Source organism: Stegostoma tigrinum, chromosome 26, assembly GCF_030684315.1.
Source record: "Stegostoma tigrinum isolate sSteTig4 chromosome 26, sSteTig4.hap1, whole genome shotgun sequence".
In the NCBI taxonomy this organism is placed as follows: domain Eukaryota; kingdom Metazoa; phylum Chordata; class Chondrichthyes; order Orectolobiformes; family Stegostomatidae; genus Stegostoma; species Stegostoma tigrinum.
The window spans coordinates 3385597-3411929 of NC_081379.1; the positions used below are offsets into that span (position 1 = coordinate 3385597).

The 26333-nt window shown below is 45.8% G+C and overlaps 1 protein-coding gene across 2 annotated transcripts in view; it reads left to right on the top strand.

Annotated features, from left to right (window-relative positions):
• The window catches only part of galnt9 (polypeptide N-acetylgalactosaminyltransferase 9), a 274221-nt gene that overhangs the window by 162916 nt on the left and 84972 nt on the right, over positions 1 to 26333 (top strand). The window lies entirely within an intron of this gene.

Here is a 26333-nt window from a genome sequence, read left to right on the forward strand (position 1 = left end):
TGGGGCTCTATTTCGGAACTATTGCTTTGGTTAAAGAGAGAAATCAATTTCAAAACTGCCATCAATGCCAATTCAATTTAGCTCTTGTCAACACAGGAGCTGAAACAGAAATTCTAAGGCTAATTTTGAAATGGCAAAACCTTCCAGTTCCATAGAGCACGGCAGCAAGTAGCTAGCAGCTATTCCACAACCACTTTCAGGGTAATTGACATCAGCAATGACCTTGCTGTCACTGTGTGGCTCCCTGTTGTGGTTCCATGCTCCCAGTAGACTCTTTCATTACTGTAAAGCTGTGACTCTCACACCTCCATTCCAACATGAATGGATAACAGCCTGGATTCTGGCGTTAAAAGCGCTTACCTGAATCTGAAGGGAACAATTAGCACAGGATCAATACCAGAGTGTGAGGCTCGGACCGCTATCAATCACTGACAGTTAGAGGAAGGAGTATAACCTTGAAATTACTGATCTATCGCACATCTTCTGAATTCCTGAGCACATTTCTACATGCTTTCAATTTGCCTTCAACATTCTCAGTAGTACAGCTAGCCAAATTTTCCAGAACTTTTTTTAGTCACTTATGGGATGTGGGCTGGGTCAGCATTTACTGCCTGTCCCTAGTCGCCCCTTCAGAAGGTGGGGGTGAGCTGCCTTCTTGAACCGCTGCGGTCCCTGTGCTGTGTGTTGACCCACAATGCCCTTAGGGAGGGAATTCCAGGATTTTGACCCAGCGACAGTGAAGGAACGGGGATATATTTCCAAGTCAGGATGGTGAGTGTCTCGGAGGGGAACTTGAAGTGGTGGTGTTCCCATGTATCTGCTGCCATCGTCCTTCTAGGTGGAAGTGGTTGTAGGTCTGGAAGGTGCTGACTGAGGATCTTTGGCGAGTTTCTGCAATTAGCCTGGCAGATCGAGGAATGGAGTAATCCTCAGGATGTGGCAGCAAGCAAAACCTATCTGTTTGAACATTTCAATGTGTAGATCATAAAGAAATATTGGAATTGGCGGCTTTGGGAGGAAAAGACTATTCGACAGAAGGCCATGATTCAACCAATCAGGTGACAAAGAGTCAGTTCATTACTGAGAAGGAAGGGGATGGACATGTAACAGAGGAACAAAGAGGAAGATGAGGTGATCTGGCCCTTCCAACCCGCTACACTATTTAATAAGGTCGTAGCTGATCTGACTTTAACCCCAGCTCTAATCTTGTACATTCCCAAAAATCTTTCAACCCCTTGGCTATCAAGAATCTATCTCCCTGTCCCTTCAAAATGTTGAAACATTTTGCGTCCCCCGTTGTTTGAAGGAGGGAGCTCCAAAGATTCAGAACGCTCGAAGAGAAAAAAAAGTTTCCTCATTGCTGTCGTAAATGGACCACTCCTTATTTTTGAACAGTGACCCCTCATTCTCGGTTCTCCCACAAGCGGAAACATCCTTTCCACATCCATCTGGTCAAGTCCCCTCAGGATCTTAAATGACTCAATTAAGTCACCTCTGAGGTCACAGAGCCTGCCTCATAAGGTAACCCACTCATTCACAGTGTTAGGTATATGTTAGGGATCAATGGGATGAGTGTTGGGGTGGAATCCATTGGGATGAAGAAGTGGCCTCCAGGGAAATCCCCTACCAGAGTTGACAATGTTACGCACTAAGGTATGAATTGCTGGCTGTGTTTATTGAGGCTGCTGGGCCCTAAAAACCTCCTCCTCCAGGGCTGAAGACCTCGTTTTTGCTGGTGCAGTGACATCCCAGGAAATGGAGTCAGAATTTGCAGGGCAGGGAATTCAGAACATTGGACTGAGTCCCACTTTGTTGTGGCTCTGGTCAAAGGAGAGGGGTGCACTCCCTAGATCCACACATAAAGAGAGTCACAGGGAAAGGCAAGAAAGTGGGGTTCAGGTCTCAATCAGAGCTGCTAAGAACTTATGAAATGGTGAAGCAAGCATGACGGGCTGTGTGGCCTCCATCTGTTCCTAATGCACACGATCTTATGTGTTTAAAATAAAGTGCTGCATTGTCTATAAATCGCACAGGAATAAGTAACATGGGCCCTTGAGTCTGTTTCTAGATTTAGTGCAGTCTTGAGGAATTTTCCACATAATCTCCACTTCCTGTGATTATCCCCATATTGTCCCTGATTCTCTTTGTGCCCAGAAATCAACTGACCTCAACTGTGAATACTTTCAGTGATTGGTTGTCCACAGCTCTCTGGGTTAGACAATTCCGTTAGCTCACATTTCACTAAGTGAAGAGACTTTTTTTTGTCCCAGATGGCCAATCTTCCATCCTGACACTCTGACATCTAGTCCGAACCCTCCAGCCAGGAGACACAGTGCTTAATCTCATGTCTCCCATACCTATCTCAGGGACCTCAATGCTTCTCCATGTGGGGGGGTCACTGAATTGACAGACTGAAGCCATTGTGGGAAGAGATAGTGACTGTTACTGATCACTGGTCGCTGATATTGATGCAGTGTAGCTTCCTGAAAGTCATTCACATGGGTCTTTTCAAACTGATTGGGCCACTTATATGTAAAGGCTCTGGCTCTCTCAAACATTCAAGATGAGAATGTCATTATAGATGTGGCGTTATCAACTTTACACAACACCTTATTTGGAAAAAAAAATACTTTGGACTTGCAACAAGTTCCATGAAAATCAGATAGTCATGTTTATTGCCTTTTAAAACCAAAAGAGGACCACAGAGTTCCATCAGCAAGACCACCAGGCAAAACAGCTTTTGCAGCCAATAGAACAATCCAGGTAATGACAGCAGTATAGCTGAAAATGAGAGAAGGGTTCTCCCCACGTCTGTTCCAATTTCAAACTCAACAGAGAATCAACCTCCTGCTGGTCAAGGAAACTTTGCAGCTTGTGACGAATCCTTTGCTTTCTAAGAATTTCACTCTAGCCAAGGCATCAGCTCATCTCAGAACCTACATACCTGATACAACAGAAAGAGTGAGATGATTGCACATTGTAATTGCACTTTTTTCTTATCTATGTCTCACATTTTTATGAATAATTGTGTGTGTGTGTGTGTGTGTGTGTGTGTGTGTGTGTGTGTCTGTGTGTGTGTGTGTGTATGTGTGTGTGTGTGGGTGTGTGTGTGTGTGTATGTGTGTGTGTCTGTGTGTGGGTGTGTGTGTGTGTATGTGTGTGTGTGTATGTGTGTGTGTGTGTGTGTCTGTGTGTGTGTGGGTGTGTGTGTGTGTGTGTGTGTGTATGTGTGTGTCTGTGTGTGTGTGTCTGTGTGTGTGTGTGTGTGTTGTGTGTGTGTGTGTGTGTGTGTGTGTGTGTGTCTCTGTGTGTATGTGTGTGTGTGTGTGTGTGTGTGTGTGTGTGTGTGTGTGTGTGTGTGTGTGAGAGAGATGTCATATTTTAAGTCCCTGGGACAAGTGTAGGATTATAAATAACATGCTTTATTTTTAAACTCATGGAAAAGCATGCTGCTGACATTGTTTCACTCGGGACAACATCTCCAAGTGTAAAGGAATACGTAAATTTTGCATACAAAAACACTGCGATCACAGGCAGTGAGAAATTACACGGATTCTGTTCATGATACGTGGGAAAATGGCCAATGGGACTTTTTGAGGTTTGAAAAAGTAGATTGAGCTTCATTGAATATGTATGTGAAAGGTGGCAGCATTAACACTGCAGCGTTCTCTTAGGGTTTCATAGGGAATGTGTCTGGAATTTTGCTCAGGAGGCTGGATGGGAGTTTAAAAGCGTGACCTTCTGACTCGGACATTTGTCAGTGTTGCCTATATCCTGAGTGAACCAGCCTCACCTTTGAAGATAAATGTCCTCCTCCAGAACTTCCTGCTGCATCACAGGGCAATGAGTCAAAACATTCATTGCACTTTATTTGTATCTCACTCTTGGCATCAAACCTTTTAAAATTTAGTTATTCTTTAAAGGATTGTTAACAACAATGGCAAGGAAAACATTTGTTGCACATCACTATTTGCCGTTGAGTTGAATAGTTGGCTGGGCTATTGTCAGAGGGCAATTCAGAGTCACCCATAATGCTTTCACATGTAGGCCAGACCAGGTAAGGATGGCAGATTTCCCTCCCTATAGAAGAATGAGATGAGATGTATTTGAGGTACATACAATGCTAAAGAGGGCATTGCTAAAGTAGATGTAAAGATGTGGGACAATCTCGAATGAGAGGTGATGGATTTAGGATAAGGGATAGCGGATTTAAAACAGAGATGAGGAGCAATTACTTCTCTCAAAGGGGCACGAATCTGTGGAATTCACTCCCCCAAGGTGTGGCGGATGCTGGACATTGGACAAATATAAGGAGGAGATAGAGAGACGTTTGATTAGGAATGGGTTGTAGTGTTATGGAGAGCAGGCAGGAAAGTGGAGATGAGGCCGAGATGAGATCAGCCATGATTGGATTAAATAGTGGAGCAGGCTTGAGGGGCTGAATGGCCTATTCCTGATCTGGGTTCTTATGTTCTAAAGGATCCAGATGGAGGGATTTTTTTAATGAATCTGTGTGGGAGATTATTACATTGGAGCTCAATCTCTCCAAGTATCGCACTTCTGTCTCTCACAGCGAGGACTGCTTCTTGAGTTAGATTGTGAGACTCCACACTGAATTCATCTCCAATACTTTGAGTAAGGGCACAGGAGAGGAGGGTGTCATAGACCATCGAATCCCTGCAGTGTAGAAACAGGTCCTTCAACCCAACAAGTCCACATTGACACTCAGAGCACCCCAACCATCCACCAAATCTACACCTGGGTAATTTAGCATGATCAATCCACCGAACCTGCACATCTTCGGACTGTGGGAGAAAACCCACTCAGACATGGAGAGAATCGGCACAGACAGTTGCCCGAGGGTGGAATCGAACCCGGGTCCCTGGCGCTGTGAGGCTGCAGTGCTAATCGCTGAGCCACCGTGCCGCCCTAATGTTAGAGATCTTTTGAAATCCAGGAGCAACAAGAGAAGGAGATGTTCGAAAGAGATTTTATGCCTTGCAAAATCGTTTAAGCCCAGCAGAGAACGCCATGAAGCATTGGTCCATGCCTGTTTCTTGGGGGTTGTTTCTGACACAGAACGCACCTCAGGCAATGAAGGAAGCGGGATTAAAATGTGTAAACACATTTGCATAGATAATAAAGTGTTAAGCTGGATGAACACAGCAGGCCAAGCAGCATCTCAGGAGCACAAAAGCTGACGTTTCGGGCCTAGACCCTTCATCAGAGAGGGGGATGGGGTGAGGGAACTGGAATAAATAGGGAGAGGGGGGAGGCGGACCGAAGATGGAGAGAAAAGAAGATAGGTGGAGAGGAGAGTATAGGTGGGGAGGTAGGGAGGGGATAGGTCAGTCCAGGGAAGACGGACAGGTCAAGGAGGTGGGATGAGGTTAGTAGGTAGGAGATGAAGGTGAGGCTTGGGGTGGGAGGAAGGGATGGGTGAGAGGAAGAACAGGTTAGGGAGGCAGAGACAGGCTGGGCTGGTTATGGGATGCAGTGGGGGGAGGGGATGAGTTGGGCTGGTTGTGTGATGCAGTGGGGGGAGGGGACGGACTGGGCTGATTTTGGGATGCGGTGGGGGAAGGGGAGATTTTGAGCTGGTGAAGTCCACATTGATACCATTGGGCTGCAGGGTTCCCAAGCAGAATATGAGTTGCTGTTCCTACAACCTTCGGGTGGCATCATTGTGGCACTGCAGGAGGCCCATGATGGACATGTCGTCTGAAGAATGGGAGGGGGAGTTGAAATAGTTTGCGACTGGGAGGTGCAGTTGTTTATTGCGAACCGAGCGGAGGTATTCTGCAAAGCGGTCCCCAAGCCTCCACTTGGTTTCGCCAATGTAGAGGAAGCCACACCGGGTACAGTGGATGCAGTATACCACATTGGCAGATGTGCAGGTGAACCTCTGCTTAATGTGGAAAGTCATCTTGGGGCCTGGGATAGGGGTGAGGGAGGAGGTGTGGGGGCAAGTGTAGCACTTCCTGCGGTCGCAGGGGAAGGTGCCGGGTGTGGTGGGGCTGGAGGGGAGTGCGGAGCGAACAAGGGAATCACGGAGAGAGTGGTCTCTCCAGACGGCAGACAAGGGTGGGGATGGAAAAATGTCTTGGGTGGTGGGGTCGGATTGTAGATGGTGGAAGTGTCGGAGGATGATGCGTTGTATCCGGAGGTTGGTGGGGTGGTGTGTGAGAACGAGGGGGATCCTCTTGGGGCGGTTGTGGCGGGGGCGGGGTGTGAGGGATGTGTTGCGGGAAATACGGGAGACGCGGTCAAGGGCGTTCTCGATCACTGTGGGGGGAAATTTGCGGTCCTTGAAGAACTTGGACATCTGGGATGTGCGGGAGTGGAATGCCTCATCCTGGGAACAGATGCGGCAGAGGCGGAGGAATTGGGAATAGGGGATGGACCGCAACTTTCCCCCCACAGTGGTCGAGAACACACTTGACTGCGTCTCCCGCATTTCCCGCAACACATCCCGCACACCCCACCCCAACCACAACCGCCCAAAGAGGATCCCCCTTGTTCTCACACACCACCCGACCAACCTCCAGATACAACGCATCATTCTCCGACACTTCCGCCATCTACAATCAGACCCCACCACCCAAGACATTTTTCCATCCCCACCCTTGTCTGCTTTCCGGAGAGACCACTCTCTCCGTGACTCCCTTATTCGCTCCACACTGCCCTCCCACCCCACCACACCCGGCACCTTCCCCTGCAACCGCAGAAAGTGCTACACTTGCCCCCACGCCTCCTCCCTCACCCCCATCCCAGGCCCCAAGATGACTTTCCATATTAAGCAGAGGTTCACCTGCACATCTGCCAATGTGGTATACTGTATCCATTGTACCCGGTGTGGCTTCCTCTACATTGGGGAAACCAAGCGGAGGCTTGGGGACCGCTTTGCAGAACACCTCCACTCGGTTCGCAATAAACAACTGCACCTCCCAGTCGCAAACCATTTCCACTCCCCCTCCCATTCTTTAGATGACATGTCCATCATGGGCCTCCTGCAGTGCCACAATGATGCCACCCGAAGGTTGCAGGAACAGCAACTCATATTCCGCTTGGAACCCTGCAGCCCAATGGTATCAATGTGGACTTCACCAGCTCAAAATCTCCCCTTCCCCCACCGCATCCCAAAATCAGCCCAGTCCGTCCCCTCCCCCCACTGCATCACACAACCAGCCCAACTCATCCCCTCCCCCGACTGCATCCCAAAACCAGCCCAGCCTGTCTCTGCTTCCCTAACCTGTTCTTCCTCTCACCCATCCCTTCCTCCCACCTCAAGCCTCACCTCCATTTCCTACCTACTACCTCATCCCGCCTCCTTGACCTGTCCTTCTTCCCTGGACTGACCTATCGCCTCCCTACCTCCCCACGTATACTCTCCTCTCCACCTTTCTTCTTTTCTCTCCATCTTCAGTCCGCCTCCCCCTCTCTCCCTATTTATTCCAGTTCCCTCTCCCCATCCCCCTCTCTGATGAAGGGTCTAGGCCCGAAACGTCAGCTTTTGTGCTCCTGAGATGCTGCTTGGCCTGCTGTGTTCATCCAGCTTCACACTTTGTTATCTTGGATTCTCCAGCATCTGCAGTTCCCATTATCTCTCCCAAACGCATTTGCATTCCTTGGTGCAGACACTGATCCCTGGCGGTGGTGGCCTTAAAGAGTGAGTGCATGTTTCTCTGGGTGAGATGGACGTGGTAGCTTGAATACTCCACCACTGTGTGTGTACTCACTTCTATCTTGAATGCTCCGCCGCTGTGAGTGTACTCACTTCTATCTTGAATGCTCCGCTGTTGTGAGTTTACTCACTTCTATCTTGAATGCTCCGCCGCTGTGAGTGTACTCACTTCTATCTTGAATACTCCGCCGCTGTGAGTGTACTCACTTCTATCCTGAATATTCCGCCACTGTGAGTGTACTCACTTCTATCCTGAATACTCCGCCGCTGTGAGTGTACTCACTTCTATCTTGAATGCTCCGCTGTTGTGAGTTTACTCACTTCTATCTTGAATGCTCCGCCGCTGTGAGTGTACTCACTTCTATCTTGAATGCTCCGCCGCTGTGAGTGTACTCACTTCTATCCTGAATACTCCGCCGCTGTGAGTGTACTCACTTCTATCTTGAATACTCCGCCGCTGTGAGTGTACTCACTTCTATCCTGAATATTCCGCCACTGTGAGTGTACTCACTTCTATCCTGAATACTCCGCCGCTGTGAGTGTACTCACTTCTATCTTGAATACTCCGCCGCTGTGAGTGTACTCACTTCTATCTTGCATTTTATGCAGAATGACTTTGAGGGGGCAGACTGACTTTGCAGTCTGTTGTGTTTACTGGGGGCAACTGGACCAAAGCGGGGGGTGGGCGGCGGGGGGGTCTTTGGAAAGGGAGTAGGAGAACCAGAGAAAAAGATTTGCAGGATTAATCAGGGAGAAAATAATGGTGGGGGGGGGCACAAGCTGAGTTGCCCTTGCAGAAAACCAGCACCCACACAATGGGCTGAATGGCCCCCCGTGTGCTGCAACCATTCCTCGATATGTTGAAATTGCAGAGCTCCTGCTGACATTAAATCCAGAGCCAAACACGGAGTAATCTGGTTTTTCTTTCATAGTGTCTACGAATATTTAAATGTAACAAAATGTGTCAACAAACAACATCATTCACAGTTTCTGTTTTTCTCAAAGACGATGACAAAGTCGTCAAATCCTCAAACACTTAGATCTGATGTAGGGATATAACAAGCCAGCAGCTAAGTTTGGCCAAGATAATAAAATGTGAGGCTGGATGAACACAGTAGGCCCAGCAACAGATGAAGGGTCTCGGCCCGAAACGTCAGCTTTTGTGCTCCTGAGGTGCTGCTTGGCCTGCTGTGTTCATCCAGCTCCACACTTTGTTATCTTGGATTCTCCAGCATCTGCAGTTCCCATTATCGCTAAGTTTGGCCAGATGTTTCTCTGGGTTTATTGTGCCATTCAATAAGGTCATGGCTATCTTTAACTCAATTTTAGGGCAGCACGGTGACCCAGCGGTTAGCTCTGCTGCTACACTGTACCGGGGACCCAGTTTCAATCCCTCCCTTGGACAACTGCCTGTGTGGATTTCTCCCCGTGTCTGCGTGGGTTTCCTCCCACAGTCCAAAGATGAACATGTTAAGTGGATAGGCCATGCTAAATTGCCCATAGTGACCAGGGATGTGCAGGCTATGTGGTTTAGCCATGGGAAATGCAGGGTTATAGGCATGGGTCTGGGTGGGATGATCTTTGGAGGGTTCAGTGTGACTCAATGGGCTAAATGGCCTGCTTCTACACTGAAGGGACTGTATGATTCCTTTGCATTAAGGTACCTGCATTAATCATGTTACTGATGGTGGAGTCCCCTTTGCTGGCACAGTGACCATATTTCAGAAAAACTGCATTGGCTGGAAATCACTTTGTGACATTGAGAAGTTGTGAAAGGTGCTATGGAGATGCAAGTCTTTTCTTGTTTCTGATTAGTCATAAGCACTGGATATAAATTATCTTGTGTCCAATGGCATTTAGTAGATTCGCTAATATATTCTCTTAATTAATTATCAAGTAGCAACAACTTGCAATTATTGAGCACAGTTAATGCAGAAAATGGTTCCAAGATGACTCTCTATTATAATTAAAATAATTTAGGAACTTTTTAAGAGATAGCGAGACATCTTTACTGGGGAAGTTAGCAGCTCTGGTCATCACTAGCTTCATGTCAGTCCTATGGAAAGGGAATCTTGATCATTCGCCACTGTCCTTCCCAAATAATCCTCAAAAAAACTGGAAGGGTGGAGCCTTTAGCAAGATTGTATTTGCAGAATTGTGCTTAAATAATGCGCAACCTCATGGTCTGGTACATCCCCAATCTACTACTATCCTGTAGCCAGGCTCTGTGATCTTGCCACATACAGTCGGGAATGTTGATGGACAATTAAACAACTTACTGGAGGAGGAGGCGCCACGACTATCCCCATCCTCAATGAGGAGAAAGCGCAGCACATCAGTGCAAAAAGTAAGGCTGAAGCATTTGCAGCAATCTTCAGCCAGAGATTCTGAGTGGATGATCCATCTCGGCCTCCTCCAGTGGTCCCCAGCGTCACAGATACCAGTCTTCAGCCAATTCGATTCACCCTAATGATATCAAGGAATACAAGATGTAGGCGAGGCCACGTTTGGAGTACTGCGTGCAATTCTGCTCACCTAATACACAAAGGATATTATTAAACTAGAAAGAGCGCAGAAAAGATTTACTAGGATGCTGCCTGGTCTGCAAGGTTTGAGTTATTTGGAGAGGCTGGGACTTTTTACCTTGGAGTGTAGGAGAGTGAGGGCTGACGTTTTAGAGGTTTGAGAGACACAGATAAGGTAGATAGGCAACAGCTTTTCCCTAAGATAGGGGAGTCTGAAACCAGAGGGCATAGGTTTAGGGTGAGAGGGGAGAGATACAAAGGGGCTTGGAGAGGCATTCTTTTTCAAACAGAGGGAGGTGAGTATCTGGAACTGGCTGCCAGAGGTAGTACTGGACGTGAGCACAGGTTTGCCATTTAAGAAATTTAGAAAGGTACATGGATGGAATAGATATGGAGAGAAATGGGCCAAACGCAGGCAAATGGTTCTAGATTAATTGTGAACACAGAGCAGCATGGACACGTTTAGCCGAAGGGCCTGTTTCCATGTTGTAAACATCTACAATTCTATGACTAAATGACTTCAGGCACTGGATACTACAATGGCTCTGTGTTCGAGAGCTTGCCACACCATTTACAAGTTGTTTCAGCGCAGACCATAAGTAGTCCATTTGGCCCATCAAGCCTGCCATTCAATAAGATCATAAACCGATAATCCCAAACTCCACTTCCCTGCCTTTTCCCCATAGACCCTTAATTCTCTTACTAATGAAAAATCTGTCCATCTCAGCTTTGAACAGTTAACAACCTAGCCTCTACAGCAAAGAATACCACACATTCACTTCCCACTGAGACAGGAAATGCCGCATGATGTGACCCCTGAGTCTGACATGATGTCCTCTGCTTCTCTACCCTCCCACAAGGGTAAGCATCCTCTCTCCATAGACCCCATCAGGTCCCCTAAGAATCTTGACTTTTTTAATTAAGTCACGTCACATTTTCCAAACTCCAAAAAGTACAGGTACAAACCACTTACACTCTGCCCATAAGACAGTTCCTTTATTCTTGCTGTTAGCCTGGCAAACCTTCCCAACCACTCCAATGCCAATATATTTCTCAGAGTACAACAGGACCATGATCAAATGGGCCAACAGGCAAGGAATGGCCGATGGAGTTTAATTTGGATAAATGTGAGGTGCTACATTACACTTCATGGTAAGGTCCTGGGAGTGTTGCTCAACAAAGTGACCTTGGAGTGCAGGTTCATAGTTCCTTGAGAATGGAGTCACAGGTAGACAGGATAGTGAAGAAGGTGTTTGTATGCTTGCCTTTAGTGGTCAGTGCGTTAAGTATAGGAGTTAGGAGGTCATATTATGGCTGTACAGGACATTGATTAGGCCACCTTTGGAATAGTGCATTTAATTCTCCCTGGTAGAGGAAAGATATTGTGAAACTTTCACTAATGTCCTTTAGGGAAGGAAACTGCCATCTTAACCTGGTCTGGCCTACATTTGACTCGAGACCCACAGCAATGTGGCTGACTCTGAACTGCCCTCTGGGCAATTAGGAATGAACAATAAATGCTTCCTGCTCTGAAATGCCCTCATCCCATGAATGAATAAAAAAAACTTGAAAGAGTTCAGAAAAGATTTACAAGGACAATGCCAGGTTTGGAGGGTTTGAGCTATGGGAGAGGCTGAATAGACTGGGGCTATTTTCCCTGGAACAATGGACGCTGAGGGGAGACCTTATAGAAGTTTATAAAAGCATGAGGGGAATGGATAGGGTGAACAGCCAAGGCATTCTCCTCCAAGGTGGGGGTATCCAAAATGAGAGGACATAGGTTTAAGGTGAGAGGGGAAAGATTTAAATGGGACCTGAGGGGCAACTTGTTCAAACAAAGGGTGGTGCATGTATGGAATGAGCTGCCCAAGGAGGTGATGGAGGCTGGTACAATTACAACATTTAAAAGGCATCTGGATGGGTATGTGAATAGGAAGGGTTTAGAGGGATGTGGGCTAAATGGTGGATGAGTTGGACCAAAGGTTCTGTTTCTGTGCTATAACTATAAATCTATGACTCTATATTTTTCCTAAAATAAAGGTCCAAAGCTGTTCACGTTATTTTAAGTGTGGTCTAACTCGTGCCTTATATAGTTTCAGCAAGACATCCCTCCTCTAATGCTCCACTCCCTTGGAAGTAAAGGCCAACCTTTCATTTGCCTTCTTTATTACCTGCTGAACGTGTAAACTGACTTATTGCAATTAATGCACAAGCACTCCCAAAATAATCTGTGCTGTAGTGTTCTGCAGTCTTTCTCCATTTAAATAATATTCAGCTACCCTATCCTCCTGCCAAAATACATAACCTCAATTTTCCCACATTGTATTCCATCTGCCAAGTTTATGCCCACCCACTTGGCCAATTTGATATCTATATTTCCCTTCTAATAAAATGTGAGGCTGGATGAACACAGCAGGCCCAGAGCTCCTGAGATGCTGCTCGGCCTGCTGTGTTCATCCAGCCTCACATTTTATTATCTTGGATTCTCCAGCATCTGCAGTTCTCATTATCACTCTATATTTCCCTTCCTATTTTCACCCTTGATGATTGAATATTTTTGGAATGCACTTAGTTTCTTCTCCCATGAAGATTGATGCAAATTATTAATTAAATACTCTGGCATTCCCTAGTTCCTCATCATTAATTCCCCATCCTTATTCTCTAAGGGGCCAATGCTCACTTTTGTCTCTCACTTTTTTTAGTTTATTTAAAAATGTTCTTACTGTCTGTTTTGATATTACTTACAGATTTACTCTGAAAGTTTATTTTCTTAACGGGTATTTGTTTTTTTTAAAAACACCTTCAAAATCCCCTGGCTCTCCACTAATCTTTGCCACATTGTAGGTCTTTTTCTTTTGATCTGATTCTTAATTTCCCTGGCAAACCACAGTGGACTTATCCTTTTCCCATGATCTCTCTTTTCCACTGCAACACAGTTTTGTGGTGTGACTGAACTGCTTTGCTAGATGTCTGCCATTGTTCAACCATTTTTTTCATCTGAATTCCTTTCCTAATCTACTACAATCACCCAGCACTCATCCCTATGTGATTAATCATATTTATGTTTATCACAGTTGTTTCTGGCCCACATTTCCCACTCTTGAACTGAATGCAAAATTCTACCATGTCACGGTCACTGTTTTCTAAGGGTCCTTTTCTCTTAAAACAGTTATTAAGTCTACTTCTGTAAACATTACAGCTACAGCATTGGCTTTTATCTGACAATATGGGAAAATTGTCCAGATATGTCCTCTACACAAAATGCAGGACAAACCCAATCCATCAGCCTACTCTTGATCATCAGTAAAGTGATGGAAGGTGTCAGTAACAGCGCTGTCAAGCAGCCCCTGCTCAGCAATAACCTGGTCAGTGACGCCCAGTTTGGGTTCCGACAGGGCCACTCAGCTCCTGATCTCATTACAGCCTTGGGTCAAACATGGACAAAAGAGCTGAGTTCCAGAGGGTGGGGTGAGAGTGACAGCCCTTGACATCAAGGCTGCATTCGACCGAGTGTGGCATCAAGGAGCCCTGGCAAAGCTGGAATCAATGGGTATCAGGGGCAAACTCTCCAGTGATTGGAGTCATTCCTGGCACATGGGAAGATGGTCACGGTTGTTGTAGGTCAGTCATCCCAGCTCCAGAACATCTTTACAGGAGTTCCTCAGGGTAGTATCCTCAGCGCAACCATCTTCAGCTGCTTCATCAATGACCTTCCCTCCATCATGAGGTCAGAAGTGGGGATGTTCGCCGACGATTGCACAAAGTTCAGCACCATCCGAGACTCCTAAGTGATAGCCATCATTCAATGTTAATTCCAGAATTTTTATTCCGTTCAAAATCTGCAATCTGCAATGGTGGTGTTCAGATCCAGGCCCCCAGGATATTATCTGTGTTCCCTAGATTATTAATCTAATGATAATACCACTCTGCCATCACCTCCCCAAACAATTTAACTGGAAACAGTGTGTGGAATTATGGAAAAAAGGAGGAGATTGGCCCTAAATAAACTGTTCAGAGAGCCAGTGTAGACACAGGAGGGTAAATAGTCTTCAGCACTGTGACAATTCTGAAAATTCTATAAAGAGCAGCTAGGACAGGTGTAAGGAGTAACTCACCTCTTGATTTCCCAGAGCATATCCATGATCTACAAGGTACAAGTCAGGAGTGTGATGGAATACTCCCCACTTGCCTGGATGGGCACAGCCCCAACAACACACAAGAAGCTCGACACCATCCAGGACAAAGCAGCCGCTTGATTGGCACCACATCCACAAGCATCCACTCCCTCTGCCAGCGACACTCAGTCGCAGCAGTGTGTACTATCCACAAATGCACTGAAGAAATTCACCAAACATCCATATATCGCAGTTTCCAAACCCACAACCAATTTCATTCAGAAGGACAAGGGCAGCAGATACATGGGAACACCAGCCCCCGCATGTTCCCCTTCAAGCCTCTCACCATCCTGACTTGGAAATATGTTGCCGTTCCTTCAGTGTCACTGGGTCAAGATCCTGGAATTCTCTCCGTAAGGTCAACCCACAGCACACGGACTGCAGCGGTTCAAGAAGGCAGCTCAACCCCACCTCCTCAAGGGACAACTAGGGATGGGCAAAAAATACTGGCCTAGCCAGTGATGCCCACATCCCATGAATAAATAATAAAAAAACTTGATCTTCATAGCTGGAACTCAATATTGTAGGTTCTCCATTTACCAGTTTGTGAATCATGACTATTGTCTGTCTTGTCTTCGATTCTGGTTACTGAGGGTTGGACCACGCGCTTCCATTGGATTGTTCTGCTTCTTAGACCCATGTACAGGAGTGGTTGGTCATTGCTTTCTGCAGGCTGCTGACCTGGAGATTCCCCCCACTGTCACTGCTTGCTATCACACTACAGGAGCTAGTCATCAATCTGTTTATCTACAGCCATTGAATACTGGCTCGAACCCACATCTTCAGGTTCAGAGAGAGGGATTCCCCCCTCTGCACCACAAAAACTCTGCATCATTATCAGTTATATATTATTGGTTGCGAGGCACACCACCACAACGTTACATCGCTGATCTAATAACCCAGGAACCATACAATCCTGGGAGGATTTTAGGTAGTGGATCACGATAGAGTTAGACGGGAGTTTGGACCCGCCACTTTGTAGAGGACTGAATATGTTGATGTTCCCTGTATGAGGTGACCAGTCATCAGGTGGTGTGCCCCTCCAACCAAGTCCCTCATAGCTGGAGGATCAGTTATAGGTGATGTTTTCATTTTAAAGTGATTTGCAAAAGAATAAACAATGTTATGAGCAAAATCTTTCTTTTGCGCAGCGAGTGTTATGGGATCTGGAAGGGTGAGGGAGACAGGGTCGATTGCGGTTTTCAAGAGAATTGGATAAACACCTGAAATGCAAAGGGACGGGCTTGGGCGAGGGATTAGCAAAGTGTCTCTTGCAGAGAGGCAGCATAGATTTGAAGGGCCAAAGGGCCTCTGCACCCATTCTAACAGGCAAATATCCAACCTCCTTTGGAAAGTTCCGATTGAGTTTGCTTCCACATTTGGCGGAGTGCATTTCAGATCCCAGGTTGAGGAGTGGAAAAGAATTCCCTGCCATCTTCCCCCGACCCATGAGTTTTCTTCCACCAATTATTGAAGTGCAGTGAAGCCTGAACGTAAGATCACCCCTGGTGAACCAATTGTCAACCATTCAGCTTCTGAAACAGTTCTGAATCCTCTTTCTAATTAGCTGACAATGCAGTGTACTTGCAGTGTGACACAGCAGAACCTGTGTTTTGACCAGTGAAATCATTAGCAGCTCCAAGCACTTGCTTTGATTTCCATCAGGATCAATAAAAAGCACAGATGTAAGGCTCAGCACAGCAGGAAAAGTGAGAATGCCCTCACTCACCTCTCCTGTGCCAGGCACATTGAAAATTTAACTCAGCATACGTTAGGGCTTCAATGCAGCAAGTGAACTTACCGAGAGCATATTGCACTCAGCCTCATTCAAGCACATTGTTAACGTGCTTGCAACCTCAAATGCGCAATATTCATTTGGGATGACAATGCTGTTCAGAATCTGTTTACCAAATAGCTAATTGTCTTGAATGGATCAGTGTCTTTTCGAACTTGACTGGCAGCAAAAAAGAGCTCTCAGTGTTTATAATTTCCGAGGAGATTTGATAACTGATACAACAAATTACCTCAGAGATAATGGGAACTGCAGATGCTGGAGAATTCCAAGATAATAAAATGTGAGGCTGGATGAACACAGCAGGCCAAGCAGCATCTCAGGAGCACAAAAGCTGACGTTTCGGGCCTAGACCCTTCATCAGAGAGCTCTCTGATGAAGGGTCTAGGCCCGAAACGTCAGCTTTTGTGCTCCTGAGATGCTGCTTGGCCTGCTGTGTTCATCCAGCCTCACATTTTATTATCAACAAATTACCTCCATCTGTTTGCAAATGTCCACCAAGCTATGCCTTTGAACACAGTACAGCAAGAATTATGAACTCAGTTTGCTTATCTGCTGTGGGAGGGAGAGATGGACGTAGTGAGTAAATTAATTATTTCATTCCTGTTCTGTTGAATGAAGCTTGTGTTCATTTAGCGCCGTGACCAGAATGCCCAGCCTTTGAAATTCTAATGACAACGCATGATAGGCACCTGCTACGTTACACTGCTTCAGCGACATAAACTATTCCCATAACCTCTCCACTCCACATTGTTCCCATCTGTCTACAGAATTGGGAAAGTGCTGAGTTTAATGTTAAGCTTGAATGTTATAAGGTCCCTGGCTCGTTAGGTTTTTCAGATAACTACTGAATGGCAGAGCAGCTCGATGGGCAGAATGGCCTATTTCTGCTTCTGTGTTGTATTGTCTTAATGTGAGGGTTTGCCCGTGTCCTTAGAGCAAGGGGTCTTTCTCGTCTGTGTATACCCAAGGCAGGTATGACACACAACCCCACAACAAATCAAGATGAAGAGAAAGTGATGAGTCTAGCCCAAGCTGGAATGGGGATCAAACCCCAGACTGTTGACTCAATCTGAATTGAGCCAACCAGGGACACCCTGCCTGATTGCATTCCCCATCCAAGGATTTTGAGTTGCTGTGGTAATATAGTTTTACCAACATATTTTATTCAGGAGCTATGGATCATGGTGGCGGACACTCTGATATTTTTCGTCAGTTGCATGATCAGAAATCCCTCCCACCCTTACCGTCCGCCATTAGCCTGTCTTAGAGCATTTAACAGGTGGAAAATTAAACAGGTCTGTCGTATTATTAAGAGATAGAAGGAGCTGCAGATGCTGGAGAATCGGAGATAACAATGTGTGGAGCTGGATGAATGCAGCAGGCCAAGCAGTATCAGAGGAGCAGGAAGGCTGACGTTTCGGGCCTAGACCCTTCTTCAGAAGAAGGGTCTAGGCCCGAAACGTCAGCCTTCCTGCTCCTCTAATACTGCTTGGCCTGCTGTGTTCATCTAGCTCTACACCTTGTTATCTCTGCCGCATCATTAATGCACCTTCCTTGGCCAACAACTTCCAGAGTGAATACAGAAGTTCTACCCAAGGGACTCCACCCACTGCAACACAAGACCATTTCCCCAAGGGACGGGTGTTTAATTGATGCTGGTTGGATAAGAGTGAGACTGACTCTGAAACTGACCCATTTGGTGGTAAATAAATTCTTGGATTTCTATAGCACTTTGGACAATGATGGAATGTCTCAAAGTAGGTTATAGCCAGTGAAAACAAGCCATTGTTTTAATGTTGACAACATGACGACGGATGTGAACAGCAAGCTCCCACAAACATTAGTGTGATTTTTTTTTATTCATTTGCAGCATATTGCTGTCATTGGCTAGGCCTAGCATTTACTGCCCATCCCTAACTGTGGGTGGCAGTGTGGCTCAGTGGTGAGCACCACTGCCTCATAGCACCAGGGACCCAGATCAAATTCTACACTTGGGTCCCTGTCTGTGTGGAGTTTGCATGTTCTCTCTGTGTGTGCATGGGTTTCCTTTGGGTGCCCTGGTTTCCTCCCACAGTCCAATGATGTGCTGGTTAGGGTGGATTGGCCATGATAAATTGCCCATGATGTTTGTGGCATGCGGGTTAAGTGGGTTAACCATGGGAAAATGCAGAGTTACAGAGATGTTGCTAGTAGGGTTAATGTTATCTCCTCCTCATTTTCCAAATAGTTTTGTGATGTCTTACATTTTCACCTAAGACGGCAGAAGGTGCCTCAGTTTGTCATCTCCTACTGATCAGCTCCAAGAGCTGTAGTCCTCTCATCTGCAGTTGGAAATCATGTGGGAAAATTAAACAAATCACTAAAGGAGGAAGTTCCACAAATACCTCCATCCTCAATGATGAGGGAGTGTAGTACATTAGTGTAAAAGATAACACTGAAACAATTGCAACAGTACCAGTAGGATGCAGAGGCTTTGGAGAGGGTATAGAAAAGCTTTACTAGGATGTTGGGATAACAAGGTTTGGAGCTGGATGAACACAGCAAGTGAAGCAGCATCAGAGGAGCAGGAAGGCTGATGTTTCGGGCCTAGAGCCTTCTTCTCTTATCAGGATGTTGCTTGTTTTGGAGGGTATTAACTGTGAGGAGAAATTGAAAAAAACTTGGTTTGTTTTCATTTGAACATTGGAGGTGAAGGGACTACCTGATACAATTTACAAAATTATGTGAGACATGGATAGAAGGGACATCTAGAGTCTTTTTTCCAGGGTAGAAATGTTCATAATGAGGAGAGGTAAGTTTTAGTCAAAAGGGGGAAAGTTAAAGGAGATACAGAGAAACAAAGAAACGAAGAAACCTACAGCACAGGAACAGGCCCTTCGGCCCTCCAAGCCTGCGCCGATCAAGATCCACTGTCTAACCTGTCACTATTTTCTAACGGTCTGTGTCCATTTGCTCCCTGCCCATCCATGTACCTGTCCAGATATATCTTAAAAGACGCTAACGTGTCTGCGTCTACCACCTCCGCTGGCAACGCATTCCAGGCTCCCACCACCCTCTGTGTAAAGAACTTGCCACGCATATCTCCCTTAAACTTTCCTCCTCTCACTTTGAACTCATGATCCCTAGTAACTGAGTCCCCCACTCTGGGAAAAAGCTTCTTGCTATCCACCCTGTCTATACCCCTCATGATTTTGTAGACCCCAATCAGGTCCCCCCTCAATCTCCGTATTTCTAATGAAAATAATCCTAATCTATTCAACCTCTCTTCATAGCCAGCACCATCCATACCAGGCAACATCCTGGTGAACCTCCTCTGCACCCACTCCAAAGCATCCACATCCTTTTGGTAATATGGCGACCAGAACTGTACACAGTATTCCAAATGTGGCCGAACCAAAGCCCTATACAACTGCAACATGACCTGCCAACTCTTGTACTCAATACCCCGCCCAATGAAGGAAAGCATGCCATATGCCTTCTTGGCCATTCTATTGACCTGCGTTGTCACCTTCAGGGAACAATGGACCTGAACGCGCAGATCTCTCTGTTCATCAATTTTCCCTTGGACTTTTCCATTTACTGTATAGTTCACCCTTGAATTTGATCTTCCAAAATGTATCACCTCGCATTTGCTCAGATTGAACTCCATCTGCCATTTATCTGCCCAACTCTCCAGTCTATCTATATTCTGCTGTAATTTCTGACAGTCCCCTTCACTATCAGCTACTCCACCAATCTTAGTGTCATCAGCAAACTTGCTGATCAGACCACCTACACCTTCCTCCAGATCATTTACATATATCACAAACAACAGTGGTCCCAGCACAGATCCCTGTGGAACACCACTGGTTACAGGTCTCCAATTTGAGAAACTCCCTTCTACTACTACCCTCTGTCTCCTGCTGCCCAACCAGTTTTTTTATCCATCTATCTAGCACACCCTGGATCCCAAGTGACTTCACTTTCTCCATCAGCCTGCCATGGGGAACCTTATGAAATGCCTTACTGAAGCCCATGTATATGACATCTACAGCCTTTCCCTCATCAATCAACTCTGTCACATCCTCAAAGAATTCTATTAAGTTGGTAAGACATGACCTTCCCTGTACAAAACCATGTTGCCTATCACTGATAAGCCCATTTTCTTCCAAATGGGAATAGATCCCATCCCTCAGTATCTTCTCCAGTAGCTTCCCTAACACTGACGTCAGGCTCACCGGTCTATAATTACCTGGATTATCCTTGCTGCCCTTTTTAAACAAGGGGACAACATTAGCAAGTCTCCAGTCCTCTCGGACCTCACCCGTGTCCAAGGACACTGCAAAGATATCTGTTAGGGCCCCGGCTATTTCCTCTCTCACTTCCCTCAGTAACCTGGGATAGATCCCATGGGGACTTGTCCACCTTAGTGTCCTTTAGGATACCTAACACTTCCATCTTCCTTATGTCAACTTGACCTAGAGTAAGCAAACATCTATCCCTAACCTCAACATCCGTCATGTCCCTCTCCTTGGTGAATACTGATGCAAAGTACTCGTTAAGAATGTCACCCATTTTCTCTGAATCAGCGCATAACTTTCCTTCTTTGTCCTTAAGTGGGCCAATCCTTTCTCTAGTTACCCTCTTGCTCTTTATATATGAATAAAAGGGTTTGGGATTTTCCTTAACCATGTTTGCCAGCAATATCTCATGTCCTCTCTTAGCCCTCCTAATCCCTTTTTTCAGATTCGCTCTACATTCCAGATATTCTTGCAAAGCTTCATCTGTCTTCAGTCGCCTAGACCTCATGTATGCTTTCTTTTTTCTCTTGGCTAGTTTCACAATTTCACCTGTCATCCATGGCTCCCTAATCTTGCCTTTTCTATTCCTCTTTTTCAGAGAGAATATCGAGATTGCCTCTTGACATCCAATGTCAGCACTCTTGCTGAGTCCTCCACTAACGACATCTTGGGGGGGGGGGTTACCATTAATCAGGGACTGAACATACCATATATACACTGTAGCTACAAGAGCAGATCAGATGCTGGGAATCCTGCAGCGAGTAACACACCTCCTGACTCCCCAAAGCCTTTCCATCATCTACAAGGCACAAGGCAGGAGAGTGATGGAATACTCCCCACTTGCCCTGGATGCGTGCAGCCCCAACAAACATTCAAGAGGCTTGACACCATCCAGAACAAAGCAATATCCTAAGACCCAGGGAATGTTCTGGGGATTTTGCCTTGAATCCTACCGTAGCAGATGGTGGAATTCAAATTCATTTAAAATGGGGAATTAAATGTCTAACGATGACCATGAAACTAGTGTTGAATGTCAGGAAAAATCCATCCAGCTCACAAATGCCCTTTAGGGAAGGAAACTGCCGTTATTTAATCAACCTGCTAAGAAATATTATAAAACAATTCCAGGGCAACTGGGACTTTCTGGCCTGGGGAAAGGGACACTGCCACTGCATCCCATGATCATTCTTGTCTGTTTTATGCTGAATGCTCAAGGCATTGCCTAATTGTTGAATGAGGAGCAGTTGAGGATTCAGGGTCAACAATTGATGGAGGGTAGGAGGATTTGGGGGGGATCAGATTGAAATTTACAGAATACTGACAGGCCTGGGTAAAGAGGGCGTGGAGAAGATGTTTCCAATAGTAGGAGAGACTGGGACCCAAGGGCACAGCCTCAGAGTGCAGGGACAACCCTTTGGTACTGAGATGAGGAGGAATTTGTTCAGCCTGAGGGTGGTGAGTCGTGTGGAACTTATTCACACAGAGGGCTATGGAGGCCAGGTCATTGGGTGTACTTAAGACAAAAACAGGGCCTGTTTCCACACTGTAGGGAATCTAATCTGATCTACCATAGATAGGTTTTTGATTAGTAAGGGAATCAAGGATTACAGGAAGAAGGCAGATGGATGGGGTTGAGAAACATATCAGCCATGATGGAATGGCGGAGCAAACTCAGTGGGGTGAATAGCCTAATTCTGCTCTTATATCTTATGGTCTTATCATTTATGTGGCATCAGTAAACACAGCCAGACAGCTCTTTGATTTCTGCAGCAATGATTAAAACATACCATAAGGCACAGCAGCTAGCATTCTATTATTGAAGTGTACTTGTAACATCTCCAGACTCCAGATAGGATCATTATTCGATGTTGTGTTTCGTTTTGACTTGAAACAGTGAATTTATACTTTATTATAAATCCCTAGAAATATTGTGGGTGAGGTTCTGAAAAGGAAAATTAATCATGGTACAAATTGGGCAGCTACATATGAATACACATACACACACTAACCACGCTGTTGTATAAATCATCTGGGACAGCTCAGTATTCCATTTGTTTTCCCTGGCATGTGCATACAACAGCATCCAGCATTTATATAAAACCTTTCAAAAAAGTAACACGTTTCAAGGCACATCACTGTGACATAATCAAAGAAAACTGGTCACCAGGCTATCTCAGAAGATATTCAAAAAGATAAATTGAAGTATTGATTAAAGAGAGTGGTGCCATAGATGATGACAGTGCATAAGTAAGCCATTCGGCCCATTGTGCCCATGCAGGTCAACAAAGATCTGACTGCACTAATCCCATCTTCTTTGTCCATAACCCCTTATGGTAAGGGGACTAATAAATACCTAAACACTGCTCAAATATTATGAGAGTTTCTGATTCAACTCCCTCATGATGTGGATCTGCTGGTGTTGGCCTGGGGTGGACATGGTCAGAAGTCAGACGATACCAGGTTCTCGTCCAGCAGGTTTGTTTGAAATCACAAGCTTTCAAAGAACTGCCCCTTCAAGAGGTGAAGTTTTGAAAGCTTGTGGTTTCAAACAAACCTCTGGGACTATAATCTTGTGTGTCTTCTGACCTTGTCAATTCTTTCAGGCAGTGAGTTCCAGACTCCAGCCACTCAGAATGAAACCATATCCCTTGATCTCTCCTGTAAACGTTCTACATCTTACCTTAAATCCACACCCTCAGGGTATATATGCCTCTAAGAATCGAACAAAGTCCCTTCCTATCCATCTTATCTACACTCTTCATAATCCTGCACACATCTATCGGATCCCCCTCAACCTTCACAGTTCCAGGGAAAAACAACTCCAATCTCTCTAATCATTGCTGAAGCTCAGAGCTTCCAGCCCAGGCAGCATCATGGAACATCTCTTTTGCACCCTCCCATCCTGCCTATAATGTGGTGATCAGAATTCCACGCAGTAAACTAGTTGTGACCTAATCAGTTTTTTATAAAGTTACAGGATAACTTCGAAACAATGAAACCAAAGAACAGCGGATGCTGGAAATCAGAAACAAAAAATTCTGGTGAAACTCAGCAGGTCTGGCAGCATCTGTGGAGAGAAAACAGATTTAACATTTTGGGAGCCGGTGACCCTCCTTCAGAACCCCTGCAGCCACTTTGAGGGCAGAGAGCCTGGGCATTCATGATGGGTCTTACATGATCTCACCAGCAGCCACATGATGTTTTGTTGCTTGTTGGAGAGCTCTGGTGATGAGGCATTCTGTCAAATAACCTTGACAGTCTGCTCAGGGAGCCACGCAACAGGATCCACTCTCTCCTTTTCCTGCAGGGTCTCAAGGACGCAATGTTTTCCTTTGCCAATTTCTCCACAAAGGGCAAAGGATAAGAACGGTCCAACTACTTGGAGCATCCTGCGGCAGTGAGGCCAGGCCCGTCGTTCACAACACCAGGGACAGGTAGAACCTCAGTACGTCATGACACTTGGTATCTGTGTGTTGAGGGTCCACAAACAGCTTGAGGCAGCCATGCACAAAGGTGGTCATCAGGATGAGGGCAACATCAGGAATGTTCTTCGCCCCCGTTATTCAGAGCTTTGTACATGGTGTCCCTGGGGTCCATCTTAGACTACCAGATGAAGCGGAAGGTGACGACAATGGCACAGTTTTGGGAAATAGGCCAGACCCACACCATGTAGAACAACAGAGAGACTACCTCACACCCGATGACCAGGATTTCACCCACAATGGAGGGCAAGCAGCACCTAGTTTTTGCCTCACCTTGGGGATATACTCCTCCCAAGTTCCTTTTCACACCTCTTTCTCTCTGAATCATATTCCAAGCACTTTCAGGTAATCTTCCCTGTCAGTGTAGGGGATAAAGGATTGGCTGACCCAGTTCCCAAAGAACACGGCCTCACTCGTGCCTCAATTTACCTTGGTCCCTGAGGCTAGTTTGAACTGGTCGCAAATGCTCATGAGTCAGTGCACAGACAGCAAACCTGAGCAGAAAACAGCAACATGGGGAGGCTTTTGGCCTGCAGGCCACTGCTACCTGGAATAGATAGCCTCTCTCAGGCTTGCATCCTTCCTGATGTACTCAACAAAGGGCTGTATGCAACATACAAACAAGGAGAGAGTGAGCAGCCCTGCCCGATGCTGGATTGGATCCGGAAGCTTTCGATTCCCACCCGTTGATTGAGACTGCGCTAACGATGTTAGTGTAGAGTAGTTGGGTCCAATTGAGGATTCCCTTCCCAAAGCCCCTCCATACACAGTCGATGTTTGTTTTGGTGTGTATCCCGGGGGGACAGACCTATCAAAGTTACTGGATTTCATCTCAGTGATGTTGACTGCCTGTGACCTCCGTCAGCCACTATAGATAATAATGGTGATCCAGGTACTGGACATTCACATTCTGTTAGCTGTAACAGCATAGCAATCTTTGTTTGGAAGCTCGCTGAGAATGGGCCTCGGTTTTGTGATTTTATGTAGCATGTATGGTTAAAAACGGCGAATTAATATCAGTAACCCAACTATTCCTCGAGGCACTCACAACATTGGCGCAATCCCATTAAATCCGTGTGAGGGAGGGTCTAGGCTGTATCTGGTGGATATTGAACTGGCCTGTGTGTGGTGGGAATTTGTGATTTTGAGGAGGAAAGCTCGTAAGCAAGGATAGAATTACCAAGACATATAAAAGATAAACTTCACAGAGCAAAGTATCCCTCAACCCTGAATTATTAATGAAGAAACAAAAATCTGACAAGTAAAAGCTCCTATTATGTTAAAAGATGTGAATTGCTGTGTATGTAATCTTAGATTTTATTACAAAAAAATTTTATGTTTCCCAACATAATGGGATGGTTTTGATCAATTCCTTGCACTGTGACACTGCATTGAAAAGTGGCATTTATGCTTGCACAGTAAATTTTAAAGGACAGGTTTAGGACTTTGTCACACTTGAGTTTTGATAAAGGATTTAATAAGACTTACAAATGTCTGTCATTAGAGACTGGGCCAGTTGAACAAAGCTCAGTTGTTTATGACCAAAGTTTAAAGACCACCTTGGGTAAGATAGATGTGGTTTCTGGGTGTAATTCAGCTTGTGATGGACGTTAAATGTTTTTTCTGTTGTTTCACCATTTCTTTAAAGCCTTGTACATCAAAAGAACAAAGCCCAAAGAAAATTACAGCTCAGGAACCAGGCCCTTCGGCCCTCCAACCTGTACCAACATGCTGCCCGTCACAACTAAACACCCCCCATCCCCCATATCCCCACCCTTTTCATGTGTTTGTCAAGGCACCCTTTAAAAATTACTGTCATATCTGCTTTCACTACCTCTCCGGGCAGCGAGTTCCAGACACCCACTACCCTCTGTGTAAAAGGCTTGCCTCATACATCACCTTTAAACCTTGCCTCTCACACCTTAAACCTATGGCCCTGAGTAACTGACTCTCCCACCCTGGGAAAAAAGCTTCTGACTGTCCACTCTATCCATGCCCTTCATAATCTTGTAGATCTCTATTAGGTCCCCGCTCGACCTCTGTCGTTCCAGTGAGAGCAACCCAAGTTTCTCCAACCTCTCCTCATAGCTAATGCCCTCCATATGAGGCAACATTCTGGTAATATTTTTCTGTACCCTCTCCAAAGCCGTCACATCCTTCTGGTGGTGTAGTGACCAGGATTGAACACAATATCCCAAATGTGGCCCAGCTAAGGTTCTATAAAGCTGCGACATTACCTGCCAATTTTTAAACTGAATGCCCTGGGCCGATGAAGACAAGCATGCTGTATGTCTTCTTGATGATCTTCTCTACCTGTTGTCACTTTCAGTGACCAGTGTACCTGTACACCCAGATCCCTCTGCCCATCAATTGTTGTCTACATTCTATAAAG